Source organism: Pteropus alecto, unplaced genomic scaffold (genome assembly GCF_000325575.1).
Source record: "Pteropus alecto unplaced genomic scaffold, ASM32557v1 scaffold7, whole genome shotgun sequence".
NCBI classification, from domain to species: Eukaryota; Metazoa; Chordata; class Mammalia; order Chiroptera; family Pteropodidae; genus Pteropus; species Pteropus alecto.
This window is the reverse complement of record NW_006494614.1, coordinates 49439388-49448872: the sequence shown is the minus strand read 5'-3', so window position 1 is coordinate 49448872 and position 9485 is coordinate 49439388. Positions and strand designations below refer to the sequence as shown.

Below are 9485 nucleotides of genomic sequence, written 5' to 3'. Positions count from 1 at the left end.
CATCCTCTCCAACATTTGTTATTACTTGTCCTGTTGATTATAGCTATTCTAACAGGTGTAAGACAGTATCTCATTGTGATTTTGATTTGCATTTCCATAATAGCTAGTGATGTTGAGCATCTTTTCAAATATTTGTTGGCCGTTTGTATGTCCTCTAGGGAGAAGTCTGTTCAGGTCCTCTGCCCATTTTTTGATTGAATCATTTGCTTTTTTGTTGTTATTGAGTTGTATGAGTTCTTTGTAAGAAGGGAGACATTTTTGAAGGATTCCTTAAGTGTCATTTCTAATTAAGTAAGTTCCTTAATTAACTTTTTGCATTTGAATGAACAAGTATGGTAGTTTATCACCTCTCTCTCCCTTATAAATGAACTCCATCTTGATTTTGACACGTGTGCTGTAATTAGTTAAAGTGACCTCGCCTCCTTCCCCACTTACCTTCTCACTCTACCTCAGTGGTTGGCTGGCGGCAGCACAAAGCATCATTGAAATGTGCACGTTATTCAGCATTTTCACTGTAGTTCATTAATACCTCTGATTTTCTCACACCTACTAGTCTCTACCAGTTGTTTGACCTTCAGCAAGTTAGTTAACCTCTCAGAGCATCACTTTCTTAACTTCTATATTAGAAGAGCAACTCCTGCTTCCCATAGCTAGTATAGAAGAGTGCTGGGCACATAGTATATTTAGGTACTTGATAAATATTCTCTCTGATGATACCTTTCTAGTGATTATCAATTCCTCAAAAATGTTTATTGAGTGGACACAGGGACATGCTCCTGGCTACCACTAGCCTAATAAAGATATTAAGGAGCTAATTGTACCCTTTAAGATCTTTATCCTCTCTCTTGCCTTCCTTTTAATAAAAACACAACGTGGTGATAAAATAAGGTGAAAAACAACCCTGTGAGGTAAGCATTATTGCTCCCATTTTATAAACTTGGAAACAAAGCTCAGAACGAAGCTATATTAAAGTTCAAGTCATTCTAATTCCTAAGTCCATGTCCTTTAATATTGCACCAAGAGTGATAAGATCCATTCCTTCTTTCATTCTTGCAGTCAGCTCAACAGTTATTGACATGCACTTGGGTGCCAGACGTAAGACACATTCCAGCCCTCCAAGAACTCACCTTTTTAGTTGAAGGAGATGAAACATGTGCATGAAACTTACAAGGCAGCCTGGTAACACCTCGTTTATCCCTCGCTGGGGAATGAGCTGTTGTAATAAGTGAATTTTACAGATGGAATCACAGAGCTTTAACTCAGAGGGGCCTTAGAGACCTCATTGTACAACCCCATTATTTTAAGGAAAGCAATGCTCAAGGACACTGAGTGACTTGCTCAAGGTGGCTCTATCGAACTATCATAGAACCAAGACTGGAACCTAGTTCTTTTGACTTCCGGCCTGGGACTTTAAAAATACGTTCACCATTTTCTTAAAATAGAGTATGCCTTTCTTTGATTTGTGTCAAATGGACAATTTCTCTGTTACTCTCTTCTGCTTATCTTAGGATCATCTTAATAAGCAGCATTATAACACTATGCTAGAATGCAGCAATTCTTTTGAACCTTCAGACATATGTATGTGCTAGTTTGTTCCTTATGCTGTGGCCCCAGACAGTACCCTTTACCCAAACTCGTTAGGTCATTTCCAGTCGTTAGATGCATTATTCTGGTTTTCTTTTTATACACGTACACAGATAAAATTGAACAAACTGTGAGAACTTTATAGGTAAACAGACTTTTTATTTGGCTAGTTAGTTTTAGTCCAGTTATTTTATATCTTTGAGCCCATTTCCTTACCTGCAAAATGTGCACAGTCCAAGAACCTATCTTATAGGAATGCCATCCAAGGAATAAAAGGTACCTGGAACTTAATAGGTGCTTAGCTCCCTTCTTCCCCTTCCTTTTCTCCAAGTGTTCAAAAAACTCTTAAAAGTTGCATACTTCCTCATTCACAAAGTGCACAGCAATAATGAAATAGAACCAAAATAAGTGTTAGCCATGAAACACAACACCCTCCTGAATAGTAAATCAAAAGTTCCTCCACTCCCAAAAAAACACATATGTCTAGTTTCTTCCTCCCAGGACAATAAAGAAGGCTTTAACACAAAGCATAATTCATATCATCTCCAGATCTTGAGCCATAGCACCTCGTGAAAACTATTAACACATCTCCCACCGCCTACTTTATGAACTCATATAAAAGCAGATCAGGTGAGCTGAGGCCTGGAGAAGGGCCGAAAGTTCCCCAAAACAAGTCTGGGACAGATCCCAAGAGAACCCTCCACTCCTCATAGACAAGGGGAGACAATAGTTCAGGTATTTTTGTGGATTTTGTGCCATTGTCTTAGGACTTTGTTTCTTTTTAAAATGAGCACGTGAGACTCTAAGACTCTAAGATTCTATGAGTGTGTTGGAGATGAAAGAAATGAATATGTGAATGAATGGAGCCAGGATCAAAGCCCCTGTGTTGTGACTGTGACTGTATCTTTGATTCATCTTTTTGCAGACTTACGCCTTTTTGCAGCATCTCCCCAGCCCCACTTTCTTGGCCTGCATTTGTACCAGATGTACTTGTCCTGAGGAGTCACCCTTTTTCCATATTGAGGCTGCCTTCTGTAGCAAACATACTACCCTGAGTACTTGCTTAAGTGACAGGTATTTTTTAAATTCCCCAAAGTAACACACAGATAGGTCTAATTCCAAGTGCATCCTTGCAGCAGACCAGTGAGCCAATCTTGTCCCCTTTCCCCAGGAAGGTGTTTTGAATTTGTGTCTGCAGTCAGTAAACAGAAATAGCCAAATTCAAGCCCCTGAGCTCTTTAAAAAGCAGAGAAGAGAGGGGAGCTCACATTTATTGAGCACCTGACAGGAGCAACATGTTCTCTCTCTTCCAGAGGCAAGTATTCTTCTGTTCATTCTACAGAAACTGAGATCTGGGTAGGCTGAGACCCTCAGCATACACGTGGCATTGTGGATTCTGGCTCAGGTCCGCCTGCCTTCCACACTACCTTGTACCACTACCCCAGAGTGAATTTATTTGGACTCTTAATTCTTCTGAGATTTAAACTTAACAAATCAGCAGCAGTGTTCTCTAGGTTTAAATGTTGCAAAACCTCATTGGCATTTAATGTGGTTGGGTGTTTGAGTGTATTTTTATGTCTTGCCTGGGGCCTGAATAAAAGTTACAAGCAGCACTGAAGACCAAACCAAAAAGAAAATGTGGGAAACCAACCTTGTAACCTTAGCTGATCTTTAATTATGCTTTAATTGAGGTCCTATGAAGGAGATATAGTAAGACTTATAATAATATCTTGAGTTTATGCAGCATTTTAATTTCCCAAACTCCTTCATATGTATTATAATAACTGCTGCCTTTTACTGAGCCCCAGCTGGGTGCCAGGTATTGTGTGAAGTTCATTACATATACTCTTTTTATTTCTCTCCTCTGCCTTTAAAGGAAGTATTATCCCCTTCTGACAAATGAAGAAACCTAATCTCCCTTGTCCTGTGGAGCAGCACTGGGCAGCCTTTTGCCCCAGACTGCAGTCGGGAGGTCAGGCAGGAGGCCTATTCCATTAGAAGCGATAGCTTCTAATTTATAGGTGCTGCTACCTGTGACTAAGGCTAACGTTTAAGTACTTTCTATGTGCCACCGAACCTACTGAGTACTTTACAAGAATTATTCTACTAAATCCTCTTGTAACCCTATGAAGGTAGGTACGACTATTGTCATTGCCATTTGTAAGTGAAAGTAAAGCACAGAGTTTCTGTTAAACTTCCTAAGGTCACAAAGCTAGGTAGGAGTGGAAGTCACATCCAGCCTAGACTGCAATCCTGATCTGATTCAGAACCCATACCCTTTACCTTTCCACATAGTGTCCGGGGACCAGTCACTTAGTCAGATATTCTATATGAAAACATTAACACCTATGTCACTGGATGTATGTCACGTTTAAATAAGATGACAGTTTGTCAAAAGCCAGTGGGTGCTGATAAATGTCTTTTTCATTCATTTGTTCCTTCCTTTTTTATTTGATCAGTGGCCGGTAAATATTTACTGCTTTATCTTTTAGATGCTTTGATGCAAACATAATACCCACTACCTGTTTTCTACTGCACATCTTTTATATTTAGCAACTGAGAAAACCAGTGCTTTAGGCTGTGTGTTTTAGAGTTAAGACAACCCCCTGGCCCCAGCTAACATCCTTCTTACCATGCCTGCTTTCAAGGCTGTGAATATTCTTTTTTTTTTTTTTTTAATGTATTGGGGCCACTGTTAGGACTTAGAAGTAGCATGCCTTGAAAAAAAATACTGAATTCTGAATGGGGGCGGGAGAGAAGAGAAGAAGGAAGGAAGGAAGGAAGGGAGGAAGAGGAAGGGATGAAGTGCTATGGTTGAAGGCAGCAAGAAAGACAATCTGGTAAAGCTACTTATAGTTTAGACTGTTTTCCTGTAATTTTCCATAACAATTAGCCCATGCCTTGAAAAAAAATACTGAATTCTGAATGGGGGCGGGAGAGAAGAGAAGAAGGAAGGAAGGAAGGAAGGGAGGAAGGGAGGAAGGGAGGGAAAGGAAGAGAAAGGAAGAGAAAGGAAGAGAAAGGAAGAGAAAGGAAGGAAAGGAAAAGAAAGGAAAAGAAAGGAAAGAAAAGAAAGAGGGGAAAGAAAAAACCTTGCAAGCCACATTGGGAAATTATGGGCAGGGGACTTCTCCACCACCTCTTTTGTAATTTTCTTCATGACTGGTGGACAGAGAGAATCCATGTACAGCTGGCACCTTTTGGGCTGTTTAAAAAGTGCCCTAACCTCCCTAAAAGAGAGAGTTAGCAGGCTGGAGGAGAGTTGCTGGCGGCCATCAAAATGATGAAGTGAAATTTCAAATTACATTAGATGTTTGCTTAAGGAACAACAGATGAGGCCCTGTGGATTCTCAAATCCTCTTGGCAACACTGCAAAATGAAAGCATAACCATTTGAAACCCTTCCCCTGGACCCTATGAAGTCTGGGCCGAAAAGATGACCTTTTAACGATAGCTTCCTGCCTCTGAAGGGTTAGAGTGTGTCGAATTTTTCTTTACTAAAGGCCTGGTTTTAATCATTGCCACAGCCAGAAGAGCTCTTTGCCACACTGTTCACTTTTTAAAATATCTGAGATGTTCTTCCAGTTTACAATCAAGATTTTTTTGGATAAGATTCCTGTCCTTTCCCTGGTAATCCTTAGAATATGAACTTTGTCACATTGAACAAGAATTCACTGAGAACCTACTGTGGCCCAGGTCACTTAGGTGGGTGAATTTAATCTTTCCAAAGACCCTGGCACTGAGGCTTTGAGTTCTTTTGTTTGTTTTGTTTTGATTTGTTTTATAGATGAGTAAACTGAGATTCAGAGAGGTTAAGTCATTGTCAAGGTTACACACAGCTAGCTAATGGATGAGTAACACTTAGCTCTATGAAGAAGGAAGAAAAGCTGTTTTAGGCAGAGAAATCTGTCTGTGTATGCAAAGACTAACTCTAAGCCCTGTGTTCTTACTATAGTAGAGTCAAGTCTCTAATTAGAAGGAAATGGGACTGTATTCGGTGGGCAATGGAGAACTACAGAAAGTTTCTGAGTAAGACAATGGCAAAATCAGAGCTTTGGGGATATATTGATCCGTTAGCTTCTCTTTCTTCCTTTCTAAGTCAGTCACGTTTTATAACCTCAATATTATTTCATCATATTAGAACCATGTAAGGTACCCAAAGAATAGGTACACATTGTTCTGAGGAAAATGAAGTTTAGAAAGGTCATATAAACTGTCCAAGGTCTCAAGCATTAAATGCTCACTCATAGTCCTAGAACTATTTTCCCCTAGGGAACACCACCTCAGCAAACACGCCTCATCTGCAGAAGCCCATACCCCTCTGTAAAGCTCTCTTGATAAAATTAAAATTAGTCCTGGACAGAGGCACAGAGCCGCCCTGGCCTAAGCCGTTCAGTCTTTATCTCCCCTACCCCACCTCCACCCCCCAACTGCAATGGATTCCCTTCGGTCCAGAATCTAAATTTAATTAGTTTTCAAAGAAACCTTTGCTGGTTAAATGGGCTCCCAGCAGAGCACCCTTTGTTTTCAATGTTCAGTGGCTAAAAAAAGGCACATTTCGCACCAAAATGACAGAGTCTGAGGGTGGTGAACTTTTGACACAAGGAGAATAATTCCTTCAAGGGAAAATCTACAGCCACCTGAAGCTCGGCTTGCCTGTGTTTATGCAAATCAGCCCCAGCCCCAGCAGGATATTACTGACTATTATTACAGGGTCCCCTCTCTACCTCCACCCCCAAGGGGCCCTGCTTCTCAACTTAAGTCTTACATTTCCATAACAAAGGCCACCGTCTCCCATTTCATCACTTACTCTCCAAGAACCATATAAAGAGCGAGGCAGCCCCATTGTGGGAGGATTTCACTGGATCCCCTTCTGTGGCCCTCTCTTCTGGTCTCTTCTGAATCTGCTGTTTTTTCCAAGGGAGAGATTAAATCAGTTGCAAGGAGCTGTTTAATTAAACTTTCCCCCTCCCACCTCTAAAATTGCTGGAGACTTTTTTTGACTTCTCTTTGGCAATGCCTAATCACTGTAATTTAGCAGATTCCGTAATTACCTGCCGCACATGGAAGCAGTTTGATTGCTGTTTCTTTGTCCTGCCTATTTCAACCTCAACTGACAGCCGAGTTTACCCTCAGAGAACATCAGGAATATCCTGGCAGGGAGGCAGAGTGATCTTAATTTATAAGCAGCTTTTGAGGGGGCCAGATTTATGGGCAAATGGGCCAAAGGTATGGGTAAAGGGTGAGAGTCTTCTCTGCTTAGTGACCTCCCGGCTGCAGGTGGAGGCAGGCGCCTGCAGGTGCACCTACCAGGATGGGCCTTGTGCTCCAGGCCTCAGCCATCAGCTTCACTGTCACTCTGCTCTCAGTCTACAGCCAGGTGAGTTTTTTATTCCTCAAGCTGCAAACATATACATGTAGGAAGTGCCTAAAATTACCATACTGAGATCCTTACATTTATAAAAGTAGCCATTATTTCCTTTTTTTTTTTTTTAGGCGAGGCAACCCTTGGTCGACTTTACAGATCGCAAGGACCTCGTCAGCTTACGATCCCTTATTTTTTATTTTTTATGCCTATGGCACCTAGTATTCCTAGGTGGTCTCCCATCCAAGTACTAACCAGGCTCGAACCTGCTTAGCTTCCGAGATCAGACAGGATCAGGCTTGTTCAGGGTGACATGGCCACAGGCACCATTATTTCCATTTTGCAGATGAGGAAAGTAAGACTGAGACTTTCCAACTCATAAGTGGCGGCATCTGGATTCAAATCCAGTTGACCTCACACCAAAGCACATGCCACTGAGCCAGTGCTTTCTCCTGGGTGCCTGTCATTATGCTAAGTACCTTTCCATCATTTTCTTATTTGAGCCTTAATAATTTAGTATGTAATTATCGACTATGTTTAATTATTTCCATTAGTTATGAGGAAAATGGGATTCAAAAGGTTATGTAACATGTACAAAGTCACACAGCCAGCACGTGGCAGAGTTGGAATTTGAACCTGTGTGGATCTGATTCCAGAGCCTAAGCTATAACCCCCACACTTTACTCTCTATCTTATTTTATAGTGAGTTGTCATGTATTCTGAGCTATATTTCAAGGCTATGGAATCTATTCTGTCAAGCCCCTTGCAGATTTTCGAACTATTCACACACCATTTTAATTGTTTCAGCTTTCTCACACATTTACATATCCTAGTAGTTGAGAGAGCTGTTACATTAGGAATTAGTGACAGAGTAGTTTTTTTCCTCCCAAGCTAGGAAAAAAAAAAAATTCTTTTTGCTTTTTAAAGCATAATGTTGTCCTCTTGAAACTTTCTAGCCAGGTGGGATAGCCTCTGCAACAGGCCTCATTTCTGCCTGGGCCTCCCAATCTCCTTCCAGGAAACTGTTGCAAAGCACACAGCTTCAGCAGTTGAGAAGGCTCCAGCATGCCCAGGGGATGGTCTGTTTGGAGGGCTGCCGAGGAGGGAGATGGTCCCGGCCCCAGACCCTCTGCTTGTTGAGGCAGTAATGGAATGGGCGGTGATAATGGCGACGGCTTCAGAGAAAGGAGTATTCCCAACACAGGACTCTGTTTTTGGATGGCAGCAACCAATGGGCAAGGAGATGTGGGTTTGGTGCTCTTCTGGGAGACGCTTCAGGGATCCCAGCAAGAGAGCTGGAGAGGGGCACAACACACCCTCTAGGTGTCAGGAAGTTGGAAATGAAAGCTTTGGCTATTAATGAGGGTTGCTTTGAATTAAGGGTGATGAAAACAGAGAGCAGAACTTTTTTCTTCCTTCTGGAATGGATGGGTGAGAGTGGGGCCTCACTGGGAGCCAACTGTCTAACAGGTTCAGTGCTTTGACGTGGTTGCCAACTTGAAGGACATTGATAGCAGAAGTCGGCAAAAAAAAACCCAAAAAAACAAAAAAACTTTACACACATCTTCTAAGCCTTAAAAATGCAGAGCCCTTTGCCTCGGCACTGGAGTGCATAAGTATCTGTCTTGTGTATCTATCTAGTCTAGTGAGCACTTGGGAGACACTGATACCTCCTATATTTTGGGTAAAAGCTTATATAAGAAAAACCACATTAGTTACTATTCAAATTCCATTCCTTCTCCGAAGATATCTCTCATTATTTTTGATCTGTATAAATTTTTTCTCCATTTACATTCTTTACCCTACAATAGTCTAATGTTTCTTTACACCTGCTTAATTTCTTTAATAGAATACTGAGAGGAAGTGGTGTAGATCCAGTTACTTTCCTTACAAATTTTGTTTGCTTTTTTCTAATGTAAAAGTAATACATCATTGGTTCTTTGAGAATAAACTGGAATAAATTCCTATGCAATCCCTGTAGACAAAGTGAATATATCAGTAAAAAAATGGCCCACAGAAGCTAGCAAACTACTTCGACTTTAAATCAATTCCTATGCTAGTAGCCACAATGCACACAAGCAAATAATTCATCAGAAACAAGCTGCAAGCATTCAGCAAAATAATCCATGTGAAAGAATTCAAATATCATGCTCACACATAGACTAAAAGCAAATGCTTCCCTGAATATTAGTACACTATAACAAGAAAAAATTGAATGGTTTATAAGAAAAACGTTTTGGTGAATAGCAGTGCTTTATAACAAGCAGCAAAAATGTACAATATCATAAAGATTTTAATCCTTATCCTCCAAACCTAGAAAAATCATCATTTGCAAAGCCAGGTAAATCAGCATTTCCAAAGCCTTCAAAAGCCCATGTCATTGATGGATTCCAGATGATTCTCCTAATCACTGGCGTTGACCACATTAGAAAGCAAGTTATCTTGATCTGTAAAATACCACCCTGAAGCTCTGTTTACTGTGTTCTTTCTCAAAGTGTAACATTAAAATCAAACCTAGCGTTAAAGCTATGCCTCTA

General features: G+C 40.8%; 1 protein-coding gene and 1 pseudogene across 8 annotated transcripts in view; one reads left to right on the top strand and one right to left on the bottom strand.

Annotated features, from left to right (window-relative positions):
- Nucleotides 1–9485, top strand: part of TENM4 (teneurin transmembrane protein 4) — a 691021-nt gene that overhangs the window by 444773 nt on the left and 236763 nt on the right. The gene's annotated exons all lie outside the window — the stretch shown is intronic.
- On the bottom strand, nucleotides 7155–7273 carry LOC112474714 (annotated as a pseudogene).